The 25,033-nt window shown below is 42.3% G+C and overlaps 1 protein-coding gene across 1 annotated transcript in view; it reads right to left on the bottom strand.

Annotated features, from left to right (window-relative positions):
* Window positions 1-25,033, bottom strand: part of parvb (parvin, beta) — a 398,639-nt gene that overhangs the window by 288,839 nt on the left and 84,767 nt on the right. The gene's annotated exons all lie outside the window — the stretch shown is intronic.

Here is a 25,033-nt window from a genome sequence, read left to right as displayed (position 1 = left end):
TGATATTTCCCATGCAGTCTTAATGGGTTAATGCAGTGCGAGCTTCGACAGTGTGTGTATTCCAACTAAAATGTGTCCGAGAAATTGTGTTGGTTCAACGTGCCCTGAGGTGTTAATAGACAGTTTGAAGTGGTCAGACCCCAGAGGAATGGTGATTTCAATAGAGGAGGTGGACGTCACGTAATCCCATGCTTACAGTATAGCCTACCACCATGGTGGTACGCACGCACGCACGCGCGCGCACGCACACGCACGCACACACACACACACACACTTAATGGTTATAATATTGATTTGAACTTATTGTCCTTGTAGGCCGCCGTTTATATGTTCAAAATATTGAAGACATTTTAAATCAATGTCAGGGGGTCAGGGGGATAACCCTGAGGCATGTATAGGCTACAGTTGTGTGTTTAATGCTTCATTGACATGCAGTGCGAGTCCTCTTTGCACAGCAACCTGTCGAAACTCATTATTTGCTGAACTGTGACCCTGAGAGCACGACCTTATCCAAACCAATAGCTGGACAGTATGTGACCTGACCTCTGTGTGTGTGTGTGTGTGTGTGTGTGTGTGTGTGTGTGTGTGTGTGTGTGTGTGTGTGTGTATGTGTATTGACCCGACACCACCACCTCATACGTCACTGTTACATGTCCTATATAATGATGAAGGCACCATTGTACAGCACAGCCACATGCAGGTCTTAATTGGCATGGGGTATATCAACATGTGACCAAATTTGACTGAGGGACTGCCATTGGATTTTTTAGAATTTTCGTTTTCTCATGTCATATGAAAGCAGGGAATCATAGCTTCAAATTGACATATTGGTTGTTCAGTTTGACCCACCGGTTGTAGAGATATGGCTTATAGAGTAATGTCTTGCAGAAAACAGCAAGTTGAGTTAACAGGCTTGAAAGGTTCACTTCTGTGGTCTCTAACATTACACCTAGCTACATGTTTAAGCATTTATTTCATATTTACATGTCGATTTCAGCTCTGACACATATTTCAGCCATGCTCTAGTAAGTGAAGAGTCTGCCTGTGCTATTAACTCATTTAAAAAAAAAGCTCTTCTCCTCTGGTGAAAAGCTGGAATTTGCGCGATGGCATGCTCTCAGTCAATAGTCTATGATATCAGGGTGTGTTTTAAAGTATACTGTTAGAGACTGTTTGTTCATTTGCTTGAACTCAGGCACAGAATGTGATTCATTCTGGTTCTGGTTTGAACATTGTAAAGCCATCAGGACATCTTGTCTTGGCACATTGACCCATGCAGGGAAAGGTGAATTATTCATTCATGTGGCAAGAACTAAAGCGGATCATTTGGATCTCGGGTTCCACGTGGGAACGTTGTGGCTCGAACACAACGTTGTGGCTCGAACACAACGTTCTGAGACCTCATGTGGCCATGCCTGTGATGTCAGTCATCTATGATGCATGACTCCAAACTCCAAACGTTCCAGTCCGATCAAAGCCCATTTTGACTTCCATTATGAATTTAAAGTTAAATATTTCAAAAGGTATAAAACTAAAGTTTTGTACAAGACGTTTGGTGCTGATCGGGCCAGTGGTTTGTGAGAGTAGTTCCGGGAAAAAGAAAAACACACACGCGCACGCACGCACGCACACGCACACACACACACACACACACACACACACACACACACACACACACACACACACACACACACACACACACACACACACACACACACACACAGCAGAATGAGGGGGGAGGGCGTTAACATTTGTCATTTGGGAGCCCGGAGCCCTGTTGTCGGGCAAATGAGGGCTATTAGTCAGGGGATATTAACAGAATAATGTCAAATCTGGGAATACATTTCTTACCAAGAATTTTCTTCACCAGTGTGTTTCGTGCAAAACTAATACATGGAATAGCTTCAGAATCATGAAAACCCCCTAGTTTGACATGTAACATGCTACTTAAAGCAAATTTAGAACATTTTTGCCTTATATTGGTTGTTGATGGTACCCCAACTTTCAGCAGCTGTCAAAAATTCCCATAGGGTGGTTGAATATAAACCAATATAAACCAGTGGGATATGTTAGTAGACACCCTTACAAACACATTGGTGAAGAAGATTCTTGGTAAGAAATGTATTCCCAGATTGTATTAATATCCCCTGACTATAGACAGACAGACACAGATCAATCACTTTGCTAGAGTGACATGACGGAGCTTGTAAACAGTGACTTTTCCATGACATTACATACTACTTTATTGACATAGAATGGTGTAGATACGCTCAATTCATAGTATACTTGTGCCATAACAGAAGGACTTTAGAAGGAAGGATTTTATTGTCTCACTATCAAACAATCAAGTATCAACTATCAAGCAAATGTGCACTAACGGCACATATAATGGAGGCAACAGCCAAGCACTCGTCATTTAATCTGAAGCGATTTTTTGTTTTTTATAATCTATGAGGTTTCTATTTTAATTGGGTGTATAGGTCGTGATTTTATTGCATCTCCATCAAGCAAAAAGCATGCAAACTTCGGCCAGCGAGGCAGCAGACTTTGGTGGAAAGCCTAGGTTCTTCAGTTCAGAATCAACAGTTTGAGCACCCACCGCAGATGTAAAATAAACGGTTATGGGGCATGAAAGATTTCTGCAGATGTTTCGCTATGGAAGCAAAGCAATTAATATAATAGCATGTATAATAGCTCGTTCGTTCAATAAGGTAGGTCGGCTACTGCTGCAATGCTGCATCAGTTGTAGCCGTGAAAGTGGGCTGTCAAAATCATCTTTCCATTCTGTGTGTCCATAATGTCCCCAGAACAGGGCAGGGGGCAGAGATCATGAGATGATGTCTGACACCGTCTGCCGATTACAAGCCAGGGCAGGAGGTTCCAAGGAGCCCCTGTCACTTTGACTCAACCCCACAGAGCTCAGAGGAGCTCTTGGGTACAGATCAAAGGACCTTGTGGAAGAGACAGGGGGGGGGGGGGGGGGGGGGGGGTTTGAGACATTGCGCTTCCAATGTCTAGAAACTGATGCAGTGGATAGGAGATTTAGCATACTGTAGATAAAACATCTGGACAGTGACTATAGATTGCTGAGCCAAATATACTATATGATGAATTGAAAGGTTCAACTTCCAGCCGCTCCAACACCACGCAGCAACTGCGCGCCTCCGCTGTCCCCGATATTGCGGTTATTGCACCCAGCCCTACTGGACATGGGACTGTTCCAGGGTTCAATATGTTAACTATACCGTGTGGGGGTCTGCGACCGGCAACATCGGGACCCCCAGGAACGCACCCAGGGGGCCCGGGCCGGTTCCGGCGAGCCGTGTCCGAAACGGTCAAGAAGTGACTGAGTTACCGTGTTGCAGTTTTCCGTGCTCACACAGACACACATAGCTGCCTAATGGAGCGGAGGCACCGCTCAAAAATACATTTATACTACAGTATATATATAATATAATATACTGTACTGTACTGAAAATAGCAATGCACTACACAAGCTTTCGCTATTCTGAAAGTACAAATATTTAAGTTAAAATGGTTAATATACCATTTGAATTAAAATGAAGCAGCATGGTCTACTTCTTGGAAACATTTGTTTTCTTCACGATGGTTTAGAATATATGCTTTGAGCGTGCAAAAAGTCATCTTAAGAAAGTCAGAGCCAATGACGAAATAGAGATTATTTAACCAAACAAGCTTAGACAAAATATGACAAAGTATGGTGTGTGTGCACAGTTTAGTAGTAGTTGTACGGCATGCATGTTTTTAGGCCAGGTTTGTTTGAACTTGTGGACAACTTTTCAGACAGGAAGACAGACTTCCTACAGAATTTTGGCAAATTAGTGCATGACAGCCACGACAAATCCGCAATTTATTTAATCATAAAAATGAGAGGGAAAAAGGAGGCAGTTCCTTGGAGTGGCTGCACCACTCAAAAATCACACCTGTGTGAAGTGAGGGGCGCTCTTATCTTGTATATCATCATGACGTAAAATAGACACTATGCATATTTGTTCAGACACTATGACGTAACATTCTCCATTCATTGTCAATGAGAATTTAATGTTTGTGTAAGATGAAAATCTACACTAATAGCTGAATATAGGAGGGGCTGCTATAGAGCCACTCAAAAACAAGCTTTTATAGCTTAGAGAGAAGATTCCTCAATTAAATGAAATAAATCACTGAGTAACCAAAAATTTGTAGAACATTAGTGTTTACTGTACTTTTTTTTTGTTTTTATTCAGGGTTTACAGACAAAGTACAAAGACAAACTTCACGACAACCACTTAGACACATCAGAACAAAATAAGACATAAAACAAAACAAAACAGACAAATCTTATAAATAAAATTACAAAATAAAGAAAACTCAAATAGAACCTTTACTTGGGGGCACCTTTTTAACTTTTCCATTCCATCACTCCATTATGTTTCACCTCTTGTCCATTTATATAATGACCATTTTCCCCATCTTTTTTCATAGAGGTCTACTCTTATTCTTAAATGGTAAATGGTGCATTTATATAGCGCCTTTATCCAAGGCACTTTACAGAGATTGTGCATTACATTCACCCATTCACGTCACACACATACATACACCGATGGCAGCGGAAACCATGCAAGGCACCAACTAGCACATCGGGAGCAATTAGGGGTTCAGTGTCTTGCTCAAGGACACTTCGACAGTAACTCTGCGGGAGCCCGGGTTCGAACTGGCAACCTTACGGTTACCATCCAGGCACTCTACCCCTGAGCCACCGCCGCCCCTCTTATTTTGAATGTCAACTTTTCCATGTCCTCAATATTGTCTACGATGGTTCGCCATTGTTTATAGTCTGGCACGTCAGTCTTGAGCCAGTTCTTTGTGATTGCTGTCTTCCCAGCAGTTAGAAGGATTTTGACCAGGTATTGGTCTCCCGGGTGTACAGATTCCTCTATAAGACCCAGATACATTACAAGACAAGAACAGGGAATGTCATATCCTATTACCTCACATATGGCTGTATGCATTATTACCCAAAAAGGTTGTATTTTTGCACAATTCCAGAAAACATGTGCATGGTCGGGGTTCATGTGGTTACACTTTCTCCAACATGGTTGTCGGCTCTTAAGTTGTTTACTTTTAATTTGGGGTGTTATAAAATACCGTATTTGGTTTTTCCATGCAAATTCCCTCCATTCCTTTGATTGGGTCGTTGTCTGGTGTTTTTCCCACATATCATCCCACATCTGTTCTGGAATGTCCTCACCCAACTCTTTCTCCCATTTATTTTTTACATATATTGTGGAGAATTTTTTTTAATCCATCAAACATGAGTACAAAACAGATATGGCTTTGGGTGTGACTCTACCATATGCCCGTTCAATGATTCGTATTATGGGGGTGTATTTCCTCTGTCGGTTTTTTTATTCTTTTGTTATAATAGTCTCTCATCTGTAGATATCGGAAGAAGTCCTGGTTAGTCAAATCGTATGTATTTTGTATTTCTTCAAAGCTTTTCATTTCTACTATTTGAGTCAACAGGCATATGGCTGTCACGCCCAGATCCCTCCATTGCTTAAACCTCGAATCAAGTCGTCCTGGTTCAAATTTTGTATCATATGAAATCCATTTCAATATACTCAGTTCCTTTCCAACCTTCAATTGTTTCACTATAGAAAACCATGTAGTTAAAGTAAAAGATGTTATTGGGTCTAAGTCTATTTCAGTCTTCATGTTCGTTTGAATCCCTCTCTCTCCTATACTTGCTTGAATCGGGATTGTAAATCCTTTTACCTCAATGTCCTTCCAAGTTCCACTTAGCTATATACGGTAGACTACACCAATTAAGGAGTGGTCCCAGTTGTGCTGCATAGAAGTACTCCTTTAAATTCGGAAGTGCCATTCCCCCTTTATTCTTTGGTAATTGTAGAGTACTGTATCTTATTCTAGGTCGTTTTCCATCCCATATAAATCTCGATATGAGTTTATCCCATTTTGTGAATTGGGTTGGTGGGATAGGGACAGGCAATGATTGGAATAAATATAACAGGCGTGGCAAAACATTCATTTTAATCGCTTGTATCTTATCACTGAACCCCATTGGATAGGTGGTCCATCTCTCTATATCTTACTGCACTTTTAAAAGCTGATGTCATCATGAGGGAAATTTCAGAAGGGGCTGCAGCAGTGCATATAAGCTTTCAAGTAAATAAAACTAAGGACCACTATAGTAGGCAAGCGGTATTGCACAAAGGTCATACTGCATTACATCCTCAATATTTTATCATAGCTCTACAGTAGAACCTTTGGAGCTTGCACAGGAACCCAAGTTCAAATCCCGGGGTAGGACGTAAAAGTTAAGGATGGCAGTTTAAGCTGAGATGCACCATGAAAAAGAGTTAAGAGCTTGCATGCATCTCTCTGTGGGCACATTGTATGTGCATGGGGAATAGAATTCCCCAAAAAGTAGGTACAAGTCTTTCATTCATGCTGCATAAGAGATGAGCAGAAGTGAAAGTACACTGACAAGGCAGCTGGTGGAGTGCCGTACATATAAAAGGGTTGCTTCAATGAGAGAGCAGGGCTTTTGTTTCCTGAGGCAGCTGCATCAAATAATCAAATGTAAGGCATGAGAGAAAATGACAGGAACCTTTGTGTCTGTGTGCACTGTGCACTGTGCGCGCAAACACACACACACACACACACACACACACACACACACACACACACACACACACACACACACACACACACACACACACACACACACACACACACACACACACACACACACACACACACACACACACACACACACACACACACACACACACACACACACACACGTATTGTACCTGTATATCGTTCCTGTCAGGTGGAAACCACATCAAAATGAACATTTTGGAGTTAGATGGTTTCTTCCCGAGAGCAGAGAACTCTCGGGAAGAAACCACCTACTGTAACTCCAAAATATTCATTTTTCCAGGAAATTAAAAATATTTTTTTTTCAGGAAATGAAGAAAACCTTATATTTTCAAAACAAAGCAATAGGCCTCAAAGTTGGTGTTGTGACTTTATATATTGTCAGTTACTTCCATGAGACGGGGAGAGGTGGTGGAGTTAGTTGCTTTAGCAGGCAGTTTGAGGGTCCATTGGAGTTAAAGGAGAATTCCATACTAAAAGGCATTCTTACCTTTCTTTGTAGTTGTTACGTCCCCACCAAAGAGGTCCAGGTGTTATTTTGTGCAAAAGCTCCTTATTGGCTATTCCCCCTACCATAAAGCCCTAAATGAATTGCATTGAATTGAATGGGAATTGAATGGGGCTATGGGGTGTTGTGCTAATTCGCTTATTTCCATCGCTCAAAATTTTTATTTTTTTGTATATATCCTCTCTTCATAATGTAAATGATATCCCAAGCGGCACAATTTACTATTTATTTCGATGGAAATAAGCGAATTAGCACAACACCCCATAGCCCCATTCAATTCCCATTCAATTCAATGCAATTCATTGAGGGCTTATGGTAGGGGAAATAGCCAATAAGGAGTTTTTGCACAAAATAACACCAGGACCTCTTTGGTGGGGACGTAACGACTACAAAGAAAGGTAAGAAAGGTAAGAAAGCATTCTAGCATGGAATTCTCCTTTAAGAGGTTTTGTCCAAAGCACTTTATACTACTTTTCATTGGTTTAATATTTTTGAAACACAGAGGTAAAGGGTGTTCAATAGCACTGATTTATGCAAAAATAATAATCAAATCCTCCCGACAACAACGATAGTATGTCTAAAACTGTTATGTTTCACATTTGAATTGAAGAAATCACACTCATGTGAAGTGAGGGGTGCTCTTATCATCATGCATCATCACATTCCGGCCAATCACAATTGGCGTCCATCACTTTTTATCCTCAGCCAATCAAATCATCGCTATGGGTTTCGCAGCCAATCAAATCATCGCTAAAATTCACACGCACACACAAAGCTGGGCATAGGAGGGGCTCAAAAATAGACGATCACAAGCTCAAAAGCTTGTAGATATGCTATTTTTGCTACAGTACTAAAGTGTGACACTCTAGTAAACACGAAAAATCACAAAAGGTACAATTTGGCGATAGGAGGTTTCTGCCCAACAGTACCGATTATGCACAAACATGTCTGTGTGTGACTGTGCATGCATGGCAGTCTTATAGTACCCGATATACCTGCTAATGCATAATACACAAGTTGCTAAAATAGCCATAGTTATTAAAAATAATGACTAACAGATGAAAAAAGATACAGTGAGTCACATTTCCACACAGTACATCTACAAAATAAATACATTCATAATGTTAATATAAACATTTCACCCCACTTTCACATTCAAGTAAATGGTCTGCATTTCTATAGCACCCTTTATCCAAAGCAATAAGTACATTCACACGGTGACGGTGGGGAACCACCCTCACCAGTTAGGGGTTCAGTGTCTTGCTCCCTCACCAGTTAGGGGTTCAGTGTCTTGCTCCCTCACCAGTTAGGGGTTCAGTGTCTTGCTCCCTCACCAGTTAGGGGTTCAGTGTCTTGCTCCCTCACCAGTTAGGGGTTCAGTGTCTTGCTCCCTCAACAGTTAGGGGTTCAGTGTCTTGCTCCCTCACCAGTTAGGGGTTCAGTGTCTTGCTCAAGGAACCACCCTCACCAGTTAGGGGTTCAGTGTCTTGCTCCCTCACCAGTTAGGGGTTCAGTGTCTTGCTCCCTCACCAGTTAGGGGTTCAGTGTCTTGCTCCCTCACCAGTTAGGGGTTCAGTGTCTTGCTCCCTCACCAGTTAGGGGTTCATTGTCTTGCTCCCTCACCAGTTAGGGGTTCAGTGTCTTGCTCAAGGACAGTTTTGACACGAAGCGACGAACAGTCAGTGACGGTGATCGAACCGGCTCCACATCCTGAGGCACAGCTGCACAGAAGTGACTTGGAAGTCTAAAAGCTTAATCCACTTGTGTCCCTGTTCCGAGGCAAAGATTTTCTGAAAATAGCAGATCTACAAGCTGGATCAGCAATGTTTCTAGTGAAGACATTTGACAGGGTTTAAAGTGGTTGAGACTGAGAGGATTCTTAAGAGCAGTTCTTAAGAGCACCCTGACGACATCCTCATGCAAAGAGCATGTAGGCCTTAGAGGAAGTTATTATGCTACAGCAGTTTCCCTCACCTCATGTAAACCTAAAGTGAGTTCAACCTCTGCGGGTCAGAGCCAAGGATAGTCCGAGTAATGAAGTGTGAGGCCAATATGACGGCTCGTCACCCAACACTTCTAATAATCACATCTGGAACGGCCCAGCGAGAGAGAGAACTCCTCACTTTTCTAAAGGTTTCCTAACAGGCCATATAAACCACCTGCCAAAACACCATTAGCGTTTGGATCCAGAACAGTCCAGGTTGTTTTAAGATCCTCACACTTATCTGAGGTGCTTTTGGCAGTGACATGTTGTGCTATCCAGGAACCTTGCCCTACGTGACCTCTAGGTGTGCGCACTGTGTGGGCTAGGAGGTCTTTCTGGAGTCACCATGATGCATCTGCCCTACTGATACCCATTACTGGGTTTAGTCATGATGGCTTTGGCCCCAGTAAGATAGATAACCCTCTTAAAAACAGACTGCCTCTTCAAACCCATAACCATTTTCAAAGTTGAGTGTTCTACTTTTGGCTTTGGCACAGTGGCATAGTCTCTATTCCTCTCTTTGGATTACTTATCTCACGTTTATTTGTGTATTGTACTATCACAAACACGAGTGCGTGTGAGCTCCCTTTAACACATTAATGCAATATGGATCAGCTCATATCCTTTCTAGGGTTTGTTTGATAACCCACCATGCACTTTGTGATTATGCTGCTTAGCAGGCCAAGCTATCGCTAACCGCTATTGTTGGACCAGGAGATACCGAGTGTGCTTAAACCTTACCTTTCATGTACCATCTAGCTGGCCCAGTCGTCTTTTGGTAATGGCGTCGTCATTCAGTAGTGGTGTCCTCATCTCCCGGATGCCCGCTGCTCGCAGTTTACGTAGTTCAGGGGCCTGTTTCACGAAATTTTGGATTAACTAATCCAGGATTTAATCCAAAACCAGGCTTGTTAAATCCTGGTCTGTACAGCCTGGTTCATTCCATTCCACTAAAGCCAAGCGAGGCTTAGAATGGGTGGATTTATCGAGCCAGGATCATAAAGCCTGGCTGAATGCAGAGCCTGGATTTTCCTCTCTAGACCCATTCGGTGGAACACAGATTTACAGATCCTTCTTCTTCGTGGGGTATTATGGCAGTTGGCATCCTTAATAGTTGCATTACTGCCCCCTTCTGTATATCTCAGTATCTTTACTAATCTATTCCAGACTTACTGATACAAGGACTTAAGCTTCTAAAAGAAATACTGCTGCTGTAATTAAAGAGAGAAAATACTCTCAATAGTGGATAGACAGAATGTTTATTTTTTATAATATAATATAATAATTCTTCTTAACAACTTGCACCACATCAAACCTATTCTGGGGGAACATTCACCAAAAGTAGCTAATCTACAAACTCACAAACTGTCATGATGAGGTTGGGCAGCCTATATATTCAGCTTTCATGAAACCGGTTATCCAAGTTTCGTGAAACAGGCCCCAGGTCAGTCCATATTTCCACACTGCCTATGGCAGGCAGGCAGGCGACAGTCCAATTAATGCATGAGCACATAAGAAATAGAGGCCCAAGGGTTAGCCTTGCTTGCCCTCTTCCTTCATGGTCCAATGTCACATGACCTTAGCTGTCTTTTGGCCGTGCATGCAGACACCAGTTTTAAACTTCAGATTTCTATTTCAAGGGAGACAACAGCGTTCCACGGGAGAAGGAAACAATAATAATTATAATTATACAGCAATTCCTTAGTCTTATAAACTTTGTACATGAAAAGTAGCTAAAATCTGAATTTATAGACCTGCTATTTGTGTACAATAGCTCAAACCTGAGCTTGTAGATCTGATATTTTCACTATAAACACAGAGCTTGGCAAATGGCGACAATTTGTATTGTTTAACATGCATTTAATACTTTTATTTGAATTGTTAAATTGTGTTATCAGACATGCAGTGAAACATAAAATATGAAACACAGTCCTATCTGACTACATTCACTACATTCTCCAAACGGAAATGCATGTATTTAATCCAGTTTGACCAGAACCTGAGGGATAAAAACCTATCCCCACCGGCCATAAAAAAATAATGACCAGAGACGATGTAAAAGTAGAGGTATGCAATATGCATGGAGCCCCCCCGAATCACTCCCAGCAAATCAAACCCTGGGAGACAATGTAGAATCAAACTGCTATGGCCAGGCTTAAACTCCATTATTCCACTCTCATTTCTTGCCTTTCATTTCTGACATTCCTCATTCCTGGCAGGCTGTTTGTCCATGGATAGAAGCTATTAGCTCAGTTACCGTAGATGATGACCTGGAACCTAGCCAAGAAAAATTAACTGAACCCAGACTACGGTATCGAATCCAAACAAACAATGCCGGACATAATATTATACTGTCATGGCACTCCATATCAAAGTTCCTCATACTGTGCAAGTCTAGTTGCTCTATGTGAGTCATAGTGCCACTGCTTCATGAAGATTAATTTGAATGCCCGTGTACTGATAACTTGGCACATGAGACCTCAATTATAGGGCTGAAAAATGAATTTAAAAAAAATCAAAATGACTACAATTTCCAAATAGCAGCTGGCTGTAATGAATTGGCCAAGAGACAATCACAATGGACTTCTAATGGACTTCTATTTTAAGTAATATTTAGTATAATTGATGAAGTATAATATTAATTTCATGCACTAAAGGACCTTTTTTGCATACTTATCTCACTGTCCAGAAGTCATAGCCTTATCTTATATTCTGTGAACTATTGACACAAATTGACACGTAATCACAATATAGGACTATTAGCCTATACGTGAACTCAAGACAAGAAATGATTTGACGATAGTTTCCATGTTACTTCCGTTTATCGTGTTCACTTTGGTATCACCCTCTTTATCATACAGGCAGCAATATGAGAAACTGTACATTCATCGGAAAAGCAATGGTGTTAAATAATTTTGTTTCCCCAAATAAATAGTAATTTTAATTAATTGAACTTATAAGACAACTCATTAGAAACCTGCTCCATTGTATTTCATTTCAAGTTGACACAGGGCACAAATTACAACATTCTTCTGTTTTATTTTTCCCAATGTAAGTCTTTATGCCAATTAACACTCCTGACGCCTTTCTGTGTTGCCACGGCTATTGTTCCCAATTGGCTCGCCTGGCACTGGGGGAACGTACACCGCCCACTGACAGACACTGCCCCAGCCCGTAGGAGCCGCTAGCGAAATAACAACTCCCCCAAACACTGGCAAATGTGTTCGCATAGATGCTCGGCCAAGCTGCATGCTTGGTGATGGATTGGAACCCCTAGAGCAGAGGTTCCCAACCACCGGTACGCGGACCGGTGCCGGTCCGCGGGACATGTGCCACTGGTACGCGGGGAGTGAATCCCCAACTTTTCCCGTCGTATAAAAAATCCATTTGAAAACGAGAGGACAAACACTAGACCTGAACTATAGTGGTAGCGGATTTGCCGTTGCGCGTAGAGCACGAGTCTGCGTGACCCTTAATCACCCATTATAATGCAAATGCATGCCTTTCAGGCATTCTTTGTATCCTCCTCGTCACTTTGGAAACGCTTCTGATTGTGCAAAAGTTTACTCTGTCCGTTCGAATGAAAATACCAAGGATTCGTCAGCGGACAAGTCAGTGACTGATTTATAAACGGCTTCGAGTCCGTGTTACTTCAGTGTTGCGTAGCATAATAGTGACATCTCTGACCGATCCTTGGTATCTATCTTTAGCGTTCATGTGTGCTGAGCGAGCAGCAGCAGCAGCAACAACAACAGCTGCAGCCTATATTATCACGGTCGCTCGCGCTAATGAAACAAAACACTACACGCGGTGACGGTACAGGATTATTATTTCATGTCAAAACATTCAAGTATCAGAAGATGATGTAGGTAAAGTACCCAGGTAAAGTAATGTGTGCGTCACTCTGAATATTTAACTAAAGTGTTCCACATATGTCCAAAGTAATTTCTGAAAAAGACATAAGCCTAACCTTAAAAAAAAAAGTCATACTTTGTTGACATAACGCCATTTAGGTCAGTGATATAACGTTAATAATAATAATAATAATATAGCAGCGGGTAGCCTATTTAAGGGCCAGTCAACTGTCTTCCGTGAGAAATGTCCGCGAACATTTTATGAACTGTCAGCAGGTCCGTGACAATATAAAGGTTGGGAACCCCTGCCCTAGAGTCTAGGCGGGGCTAGACTCTGCGGTGGTGGACAAGTAGCCTTAATTCTCACTGTTTCAACACCATGCCCGAGATAACGAGATAAATTTACCATTGTCCAGGTAGCCATGCCCGAGATAATGAGATTTGATAAATTGGCGTTAATCGAGCGTTTTAAAAAAAATAATCATTTTTTTTGCTTCGTTGCTAGCCACCACTAGCGTCCACGTAAAAACTGCCAAAATCCCCGCGTGCACGCATGCACGCCATCTTCATTGACATTATGGCTCAAAATGAGATGAAATAGGCATGATCGGCGCCTAATAAAACATCAATTCAACCTTCCGCTAATCAAAACACTGATTGCATCGCTAGTAGGCCTCATTGGGCCTCCGCAGAGCCAGGGGCTCGATTAGTTTCACTTTCAGCCAAGACAACAAGCCCTCTTCTTTGCTCATGTTGCAAATTCGTCTGGCACCTTCTACCTAAAGCTCTACCGCCCCCTGGCGTTGAAAGAGTTAAGGTTCCTCCTATAAACAAGGCTTCAACGTGTTTTAAAGTGTCAGTGCCTCAGTGCCTTCAGCACGTGTTTAGAGCTCAATAAAAATGTGCCTTGAACATATATGTCCTTAATTTCTATGCGTATACAAGCTATGTTGTTTAACTAAATATCAACTGTCTTTTAGTTAATCAATTGTAAATGAAGCCGGCACAGCATGGCAAAGTTAGTTAAGTAAGGTGAAATGAGCTGCGCTGGGGGAGTTTAATATCCTCAGAGATAGATACTGATATAGGCTAATATGAGATGATACGAGTCGACTCAGTGCTCTCATGAGATTGAAAATAAATCAGCAATGTGACACTGCGCTGCCACATATACTTGTTGAGGATCATCTCCAAGCAACAACAAACTCCCTTTTCCCCCCAATGTGCCTGAAATGAAAAGCCAAAGATGCGTGGCACGATGGCAGAGTGTGTGTGTGTGTGTGTGTGTGCGTGTGCGTGTGTGTGTGTGTGTGTGTGTGTGTGTGTGTGTGTGTGTGTGTGTTGTGGGGGGGGGGGGGGGGGGGGGGGGTATGTAGGGCTTCTAGGGAAGCAGCAAGCCTGCGGCGGATATGAGTTTGATTGCAGCACTTCTAGTGCTGGTCTGATTGTGTCACTTTACAAACAACACGCAACACGACATTCAAATCCAGAAGGAAAAAAAAGTCCTCCCATGTGGAAGGTTGCTGATTTGCATATTGAGCTCATTATATACAGTTCCGTATTTGCCAAACTCATCACCACACCACAAGCTCTTTTTTAAAGAACGGCTACATTTATTTCCTGTACAAACACACAGCAGAGCTGCTGCTAATTACTATCTATTGTTACCTCATTTGTTTGGTGGCGGAAATGTTTCCCAGGCAACGTCAAGCCAATATAGCTCAAAGCGCGTGCCGCGGCTTCGCTGCTTTATTTGCCGTATTTGATCTGGAAAATATATTCCACTTGATTGATGATTGCATGAAATAGGAAAGAACCTTTGTTCATTACTCATATTTGTCTTGAGCTGTATGTGCTCTGCGCAGCCGTGATACATATTGAATCCTAATACCTTCTTTATTATTTTGAGATGGTCTCACTAGTTCAATGATGCAAAAGCTTGAGCCGCAGGTGTTCAGCCGAAAAGGATATGAGAAAAACAGGAATTGGAATCTAGATGTGGAAATATCCAGATACAATAAGGGCCTTTCTCGGCCCCACCCTTCTCCCATTGTTTATATTGTGTTAAGTTTCCAAGATGACCACAGCACGAGGGGGTGGGGAGGAGGTGAGCGGGTGGGGTCGTCATAGGCCCTTTCACCAACCCCATCTAGCCCCCCCCCCCCCCATGTCCCCGGCACGAATCGAACCCAGGACCTTATAGTTGTGAGGTGACAACGCTAACAATAAGTCTATCTCACAGAATTTCCCCGCCCCCCTAAATACGCCCCCTTTCGGGGTTAGTGGTGATAGCGTGACGTCACTCCATAGACACTACATGTTAACAGAGGTAATTTAAGAAGTCTACAACTTTTGTTTTCTCAAGGTAAGGTTTGTTCTATCTGTTCGAGCTGATTTACCATATTGTTTGCTTCATAATAATATTGGTCTGTCACATTTTTACATTAGAAAATGTACTTAGATTCTCCAGAGAAAAAAACGTGTAAATGCTAATGTTAAAGACACCACTATTTACCGGAAGTGGGCGTGGAAAGCGGGCTGTGAGATAGGCCTATTGCGCCACCGTGCCCCCTCGTGCACAATGCATTCTAAATTGTTTGCAATACATCTTCCTGTAACCACTTTTATGGTTAGACAGAGCCAGACAAATTAATCTGCATGAATAAGTATGTATTTCTAAAGCATTTTTACACTCTCTGTTGTTTATCACATTTGTTTTCATTCTCAATGAGGTTATGATGTGAATGTTTTTTTATTGGGCAGGTTTGTGTGTCAACAGAATTAATGGCGGAGGTTTTTAAATAGTGCAGTGCTCAAGAATATGAATAAACACTGAACATCATAAAAATATTTATGAAAGATATAAAAGTGAGTAGACCTATATGCATTTAAAAGATAAGCCTCTATACATACTGAATACATAAAAAGGACTTATAAAAGCAATGTGACCTTTCATCGTAAAGGAACATTTTTGCAATGTGACAAAATATAAAATAGCTCTCATAAAAAGTTAGAAGGGCAGCCGGGAGGAAAGTGTCAGTCTCGTTCAGTCAGGGAATAAATAATATCTCAATGTTGTGAGTCTTGTGACCTATCCAATGAATTGTACACCTGCTGTAACCCCAGGTCAGCTTGAATTGTACACCTGCTGTAACCCCAGGTCAGCTTGCTTTTGTCATATCCTCCAGCATCTGCCCTGAATTTTACTACACATCGATGAACCTTGTCCTGACTGACGTGAAGTCATGCACGCACGCACGCACGCACGCACGCACGCACGCACGCACGCACGCACGCACGCACGCACGCACACTCGCCCAGGGAACTCTGTGTTCACCTCCTGAAGCCGATTTTTACTTTGCTGTACTACGGTGCCAGCGTGCCGGAAATAGCCGTTGTACAAACTCACAACGCATCGCTGATGAAACGTGTTGAGAGCTTGTACATCTGCTATTTTCAGAGAGTGACAGATTATTCAATTATGATGCATATGAGGCCTCCCTTCCAATGACTGCCATTAGACCACAGCTCTAAATCTGGGGCCCACATCCTAATGGGAGCACTGGATGAAGCCCTAGTGCCATCAAAAAGTAATAAACGTATTTTGATGCAGGCCCATCATTCTGTATTTTATCAACGTGTATTTTATTTTTTGGCTGCAATAGGCTACTGTAGATATATAGTATCCTGCCTCTGTATATTGATAGTGATTTTGTGCACACATACAAAAAGTCCCCTGGCTCTCTCTGTCTTTCTCCGCTGCCAAAACACTCTTTTGCACATTCATTACATCTGAGCCTGACTACTGCAATAGCATCCTTCGTGGCATCATCTCAAGTCATCAATAAACTACAATATGTTCAAAGCTGCTCGCTTGCTCATCAGCACCCGCTCAGATCAAACAAGTCCATCAAGGCCTTCAGTGGCTTCCAGTCAAACAAAGAGTCGACTTCAAATTTAAACAACCTGACCTGCCTCTGACTTCCTACACCATCATGTGCACTCACATTCCCTCGTGTCTGGTGATGCCAACCTCCAAACCTGGGGTGATAGGGCCTTTTCAGTTGATGGTAAATGGTGCATTTATATAGCAATAGCGCCTTTATCCAAGGCGCTTTACAGAGATGCATTACATTCACCCATTCACACACCAATGCCGGAGGAAACCATGTAAGGCACAAACCTGCATATCAGGAGCAATTGAGGGTTCAGAGTCATGCTCAAGGACACTTCGACACTACCTCTGGGGGAGCCCAGGTTTGAACTGGGAACCTTGCGGTTGCTATCTGGTGACTCTACCCCTGAGCCACTGATGACCCCTCCCTGTGGAACGCACGCCCTAACCACATCAAGGAGCCTCACCCTTCCTTCAAAACCAGCCTCAAAACACACCTCTTCAAAATAGCTTTTCCCCAACTAAAGGTGGTTGCACACTGGACGCGTTTTTCAGAAAACCGATGGAGAAACGCAGCTAAAATTTTGAACGCGCTCTGTGTGCAGGGACCTTAACCCCCCACTATTTTTGCCTAATAGTAAAAAAGTTATTTTATTTTTATTTGTATTTTTCAATGAAAGCAGCTTTATGTACATATAATAACTAGCATTATATAAATCTGAGGTGTTATTATTATTATTATTATTATTGTCTAGACTCTAGATCAGTCGACGACTTACTCAGGAATGAAGCAAGTCGGGAAGATCCAAGTTAGAAATGCATGCCCCACCTAGTTATGCAAACCCATTCTGTCTGTCTGTCTGTCTGTCTGTCTGTCTGTCTGTCTGTCTGTCTGTCTGTCTGTCTGTCTGTCTGTCTGTCTGTCTGTGTCCCTTATGCCCATATATGGATATTTCTGTATCCAGGCATGCACAATTATGATAAGAAGACATTTCACTGTGTCGAAACATTGGATATATATATATATATATATATATATATATATATATATATATATATATATATATATATAGATATAAACTATTGCATTGTGCGCTGCATGCGCATGATGAGTTTGAAGTCTATTGGAGCCATATATGGGCATTCCCATTTTGTAGACAGTAACATTCAGTAACAGAAAGTTATTGCACTATATTATTTTACCAGCAGTTTAATATTATATTGCATCTTGGGACAGAGTAGTTTTTAATGTTGTTGTTGGTGGTGGAATTATGGGTTCAGCAGCTTGTTCTCTGCTCTGGGGAAAAAGCTGTTTCTCAGCCACGCTGGGCCAGACCTAAGTTGTAGAGGCCATCATTTGTTTTGGGCGGAAGTTGCGGGATTTTGGCGGAAGTACAGCTCAAGGAAATTACGTTGATGCTTTACAAATCAGTTTACATTCTCCGTAGTCTCGCGTTACCAGACTGTTGCCTCTCACAATTTCCAAATGCTTTCATCAAGCATTCGGAGGTTGTGGAATAGTTGTCTGGCTACGCGAGACTACATTCTCCGTGAATGAAACAAGTGTTGTGATTGGTCGGAATAATATCGTATCCGGGGGAAATACATTTGTCGGATGTTCCGAACCGACACTTCCACCGATGGCGTCTCTGCCTTAGGTTGTGACCAGGCTTTTCACTTCGCAGATGAGTAAGCCTGGGACTGAGGCTATTTCTCGGGCCCATTGGTGCGTGTGTGTATGGTTCTTAGCCTGCCTCATGGGAGGATGGTGGTGGTGTCCGGGGTGTGAAGGGGTCTCATGATGTTAAGAGGCCTGTTTGTGAAAACAGCTCAAGTGGACGTCTGTCAGATTTGGGAGAGGGGGAGCCTCTGATCCACTGAGCCGTTTTTCCACTATGTGCTGCAGGACCTTCCTGTCTGCCACGGTTCATGTCAGGATGCTCTCAATACTGCAGCGCCAGCGCCAGACATTAGCAGTTTTTGAGGGAGTCTGTTGCATCTCAGGATCTTCCAAAAAAGAGGCACTGTTGTGACTTCTTATGGATAAGTGTGAGGTGTATAGGCTCCAGGCCCTAACATAGGTATAGTCTCCCAGGAACTTGAAAATGGAAACCCACACAGTCCAGTGTGATTATTTTTGAATAGTCTTTTTTATTATTATTATTTTTCAGTCCATGATGATTTCATCTAGGCTTTTTTGTGTCAATTGCGAATTTGATTAAGGTGAACTGTGGGTGGGAGTGCAGCCAGTGTGCCCTGCCTGACATGCTGGGATCCGTTGGTTAGAAAGTCCTTCATCCACAGACAGAGGGTTCTAGACCTAATATCTGCAGTTTGTTGATCAGTATGTCCGGGCTGATGGAGTTGAATGAGCTAGCCTTAAATAGCAAAACCAACAGCCAACACAACAGTTACAGCAGATGTTGGGGTTTTTTAGGTGGGTGAGCGAGCATTTTGTTTAGCACTAACGAGATGGCATGGGGGATAACATTTCAGGTATGACTTCAAGGACTAAAATATAGGCAGATTGTTGTTTCATCTCTCTGCTAACCGCCCATTAGACCAAAACTTTTTTGTGACACTCGGCTGCATCGTGCCTTTGAATAGATCAGAGTCTGCGGTGCTAATTGTCAGCACAATCTTTCCTTCTATACAGTGGCGTGCACAGATAGACACTAGGGGGTGCTAGAGCACCCCCTGCCCTTTTGGCAATGTGCCCTTTTTACCCGTATTATTATTATTTTTTATTTTTTTGTACAGTATGTGGACCATGGTGACATTGATCAATTCTTGATAAAAAGCTTCTAATATATTATTTAGGCCCCAAAATCTATAAATCTCACACTATTAACCCATTTTGACCTGAGATCAGATTCTAAAAATGTCTTCTACATCCTGACAGTTTTCTGAAAAAGCTATGTTTCTATGTCAGTCGTTCTTCAATTTAAAAAAAATAGCAGATCTACAAGCTTGTAGCGCGCCACTCGGTGGCGCGCTATGAGCTTGTAGATCTGCTATTTTTCAATAGCTAAAGCATAACATAATGCTAACACCAAAAGGGGTTCCCGCCAAAAATGGGTTAAGGCAACCGGCCGGTTCCACGCGCTGCACAAGGTGCCCTTTTTTTCACTTGAGCACCTGCCCCTCTAAATGTCTGTGCACGCCACTGCTTCTATACTCTCTGGCCAGAGCTACTGGCTAGGTATAAGAACATTCAGGGCCCTATTTTCGTCAGTGCCTTACACCTTATCCCTAAACTTCTTTGCCTTTTTTACTATAATGAAAAACATTTAAAAATTGTTCAACTAGCCGATCTAGCTTAGATGGGCTATTTTAAGTATTCAGACCCGAAATCAGCATATACTGTGTATACAGTTAATATGTGTGTGTGTTAGGCTGCGCAACAGTGACACTTGGTGGTAAAAACCAACCAAACGCTATTTTCGTGATCGGACACAGCCAGCCAGCCAGGGACCCAGGGACACACATAGCTGTCAGGACAGGAGTGTTTGCACCACTCAAAAATCACACATGTGTGAAGTGAGGGGCACTCTAATCGTATTGTACATCATCATCAAGAATGGTGGTCCCTTATTGGCCAAGGGTTCCCACCGACATACATATGCCGATTTGCTCAGACATATGATGTAAATTCTCCATCATAAAAGACAACACAAACATTAAAATCTAGAGCTGTTTATAGGGGCCCTCAGAGTCATATCCTGTTAGTAGTGGTGGACAGAAATGAAGTACATTTACTTGAGTAGGCTACTGCACTTTACTTTACTTGAGTATTTGTATTTTTGGATACTTGTGACTTTCACTCAACTACATTTCAAAGATAAATATTGTATGGCGGTGCTGGCACTGGTCTGTAGTACATGTTTAATTTGGTCTCAGACATGCAGTAAGTGGCTATACCCCTCTCTCTGTCAGTTCAAATGCACAGTATGTTCTATTCTAACCCTGTGCTTGTTTGTTTCAGTCCATATTCTGGGCAACGTTTCAACCCAACAAGAGCTCCTGTGACTTTCATTATAATATTTAAGTTAAATATTTCACAAAGATACATATACAGTTTGCAGTATGTAGCCTACCTAATGCACAAAATAAATTAGCCGTGATTAGCTCTGGACAAACAGACACACAGACCGACAGTCTTGGCTAGCCTCTGCAGAGCCACAGCCTAAATTAAAAAATGTCCATGCTGACATGTGCACCCATGCACACAGGATTAAACACTTAAAAAAATAAAAATCACACCCATGTGTACATCATCATCATTGCTCAGACACATTATGACATAAATTCTCCGTTCATTGTCAATGGGAATTTTGTGTAGGACGGAAATAGATGATTTGCTCGTCTACATATGACGTAAATTCTCCATTCATTGTCAATGACATTTAATGTTTGTGTTAGGACAAGAATCACTATAGTTGAATTTAGGAGGGGCTAGCGCCTCTCAAAAAATAAATCAGCGTGGGGCATACAGTATAGGCCTATCATCACATCATGACGACAAAATTCTACATCAGCATCAACCCTAATATCATTATCACTTATCACAAATAATAATACAGTACCCTTATCTCATCTGCCTGTACGGGATTTGCCCTGAATAACAAACATTCCGAAGATATGTTGTTCATTCATACCCTATCCAACATCCATAAGGCAGAATTTCGACCCGGTCGGCCTCCTGAGAGCATTTTGGCATTACTGATGGATTGGAGACGATCCTCATCTGACATTTGCAGAGTGTCGCATGGTTGCATTTGCCTCACTTCTGGCTATAGACATGCCAGGAATGCCAGACAGTCTTGCTCAAATGGAAGGCTCCCCACCCACACTCAGTCAGTGACATGTAGCATGGCATTCCATTGACACGGAAAATAACACTTGAAAATAGCTAGTTTTATTTCTTACATTGTTCTAGACATGGGTTGGGGTATATTTTGTAATTGCCCAACCCTGTAGGCTAAACCTATGTTTGGAATAAAAACTCCTGATGAAAAATACTTTGAAAAGTAAGAGAGCAGTTGTACTTTGCCAATGTTCTACAACAAATTAAGCCGTATCTTTTGCAGCACAGAAAATATAGCGCAGGCAAAAGGATTCCATGTGAAAATGCCAGAGGGAATAAATTATGAAAGATCCTCGTTAAGTACGAGAGGAAGGGAAGTGAGATATAATTTAAACAAGCAAGTCGACAAAAAAAAACACGAAGAGAAAAACACGTAATTTATAGTCGAGCTACATGGTCGTGCAACAGAACATACATTTGCCTTAAGCAAGGAAAGCCCGGGGGGAGGGAAAGAAAGGGGGAATTTCAGGGGCTGCATGGGAATCCCTCATTGCGCTGCATGATGTCGTCTGAGACAGCTTTCACTAGAAGAAAAAGCAGAGGAGAAGAAAAATATAAAATGCCACTCTAACAAGCCTCTGGAGACTTCAGCTGCCTGGCTCTCTGAAGTGGGGACAGCTCGCCTGATGTGAAATGCTTTTAAAGACCTCAACAATAAACAGGCTGGTGAGCTACATGCATCATGGCCCACATCATTCTGTCCATACAGTCCATAGTAGACGCTTTTAAAAAAAAAGCCTTGCTTATCAAGGTTTACTATTAAAGCATACATGCTTACAGTAATGGTCTGAGCAAACTCTTTCCTGAATAGGATCAGGTCATTTGACGTGTGCAACAGGATGCTGCAGATTTCCTATCTCCTATCCTATCTATATAAAAAAATGTGTTTCACATAAGTCGGCCTCCTGGTGGTGCCATTAAAGGCAGATTTGAAAAATGTAGGGCAGATGTTTATACTTGGCCTCTAGGGAGTGTGCATACAAACTTTTACGCAGATCAGTGCAGTTATAGCTAAAGATGCGACTGGGCCTCTTATAGCGACACCATGAGGCTGATTTGAAAAATGTCAAGTGGCATTTCTTCCTTATATCCTATAGTAGTCTACTTTCCAGCCCATAGAGCCCCATTGTGAACCCAGACATGTTGAGTACACCAAGGTTTTATGTTAGTACCACAGACGAATAACAGTCTAAGTCCACACTATTGATCCATAATATATAAATGATAGATAAGGGTTCAGGACAACGAGGCCTTTTCGTGGAGGGGTCAGTCTGAAATTTGGACTTAGACTGTTTTTCGTCTGTGGTACTCTGAGTATGGGTCCCCAGCATGTAGAAACTGCCGGATGCTAACTTGCATAAGTTGAGCAATTTTCAGAATTGGCATAATATGTGACCATACCATTAACAACCTATAGAAGGCAAAATATTCAAAATTTCACCATGCTTTATGTAGCATGTGATGTGTGGGGTTTGCATGATTCTGAATCCATTCCAAGCATTAGTTTTGCAAAAAAAAAATGTTAGCACATTTGGGCAACTGGCTATGGCCGTTTTTAGCCCAAATAGTGAAGGAGTAATATCCAAAAACGTTGTTTTTTTCCTTTTTTACATAATTCAGCCTTTTGTTTGGCGCTATAAAAGGGAGATGTGGGGGGCACGGTGAAGCAGTAGGTAGTGCTGTCGCCTCACAGCTAGAAGATCCTGGGTTCGATTCCCGCTGGGGATGCTGTGGGCACTGGGGGCATGCTCTCTCCTCCGCATCATCTCTAAACTACCTCCCCCTGGCCAGCCGGGGCACCTGATGGAGGGGAAAGGAACTGGTTGGAATAACATGTTCCTTCCACGCAATTTTGTTCAAAACGGATGAATCCTGCAAACTTTGGAAGGCAATCTTTGCCAATCAGGATAGAATATGGAAAATTGGACAGATTTGCATTGATCACGACTATAGAGATGATGAGATTTGCGTGATGTATATGGATAAAATCACGGTGACGCTATAGCAGGCCGTTCTGTAATATTTTGGGCAAATACGGTTTGTCGTTGACATCCAGGGAGTATGTGTGCATAGTTTGGCATTGACCGGGTCAACGGTGCCGGAGATTAGCTGTATATAGACGGACGGATGGACACACGCACAGCGTGCAAAACAAAAAAAGCCTGGTGGAGACAAAAAAGCTTGTGAAGATGTCAGGCTCTGTGGTTGGTGCTAGGAAGGGTGATGTGGAGGAGGTGAATATAGTGAAGAAGCCAGTGACTATCATGGCTCTCCCCTCCTTCAAAACCGCTCTCAAATAGAAGCCAGTGACTATCATGGCTCTCCCCTCCTTCAAAACCGCTCTCAAAGAGCTTACGGGCGTCTGCAATTCGAAACTAGCCCCTGTAAAATAATTAAATCCCCCACCCCACCCCCTATTTTTCTATACTATTCACATTCACACTCATAGTACAGTAGGACCCGAGATGCCCATTTAAACCTACTGGTGGCTCCTAGGCCACTGGGGCAGCTAGCCATGATGCATGCCTTCTTCATTTCTAGAAGGCATACTTTCCAGTCACAAGACTGCATCTCTAAACATCTGAGATGTCTTATTTGATCTGTTTTTTACAAACCTTCCCATAAACCATATAGCAATGCTGTCAACACCAACTTCCCAAGAAATGAATTGCATGAATTGCACACATTTAGATATCTATACTGTACATCACATAACTGGTAGTGGTAGAAGACAAACCTATTATTTACTATCAACTATCAACCCTTGGCACTACGTGTGACAAAGAGCAGAAACTAGCAATGACCTTTGGCATCCATTCATCACATTTAGAGACTGTGCAAAGACAGCAATGACAGACTTTGTGATTTCTTGCGCTAACCTTGCAGTGTCTGCCACCGCAGAAGATGTATTTCCACCATGAACCCCTGTGATGCATCATTTACTATAAAATTCATTTGCAGCCCCAACTGTTCGAAATGCACAGGCCGTCTCTGTGTGATTTATCCCCTCAGGACGTTTTCCCCACAATCCCGCATCAGGCACGGTTTTATGCACATTTGATTTTCAGTCTTCCAGGGACGATTTCATGATGACATGCTGGTGATCAGAAAACCGCTGGGAGGGTGGGGGCACTTTGAAAATGATCCCAAATGTATGAATTGTCTTTGTTTCTGGTTACCTTATTGTCAGGAGACACCAAGCAACAGCCATGTGAGAGGAGCCGCTGGCAGACAGAGG

Source organism: Electrona antarctica, assembly GCF_951216825.1.
Source record: "Electrona antarctica genome assembly, chromosome: 5".
NCBI classification, from domain to species: Eukaryota; Metazoa; Chordata; class Actinopteri; order Myctophiformes; family Myctophidae; genus Electrona; species Electrona antarctica.
Note: the sequence above shows the minus strand (reverse complement) of the source record. Positions and strands in the feature narration are given on the sequence as shown.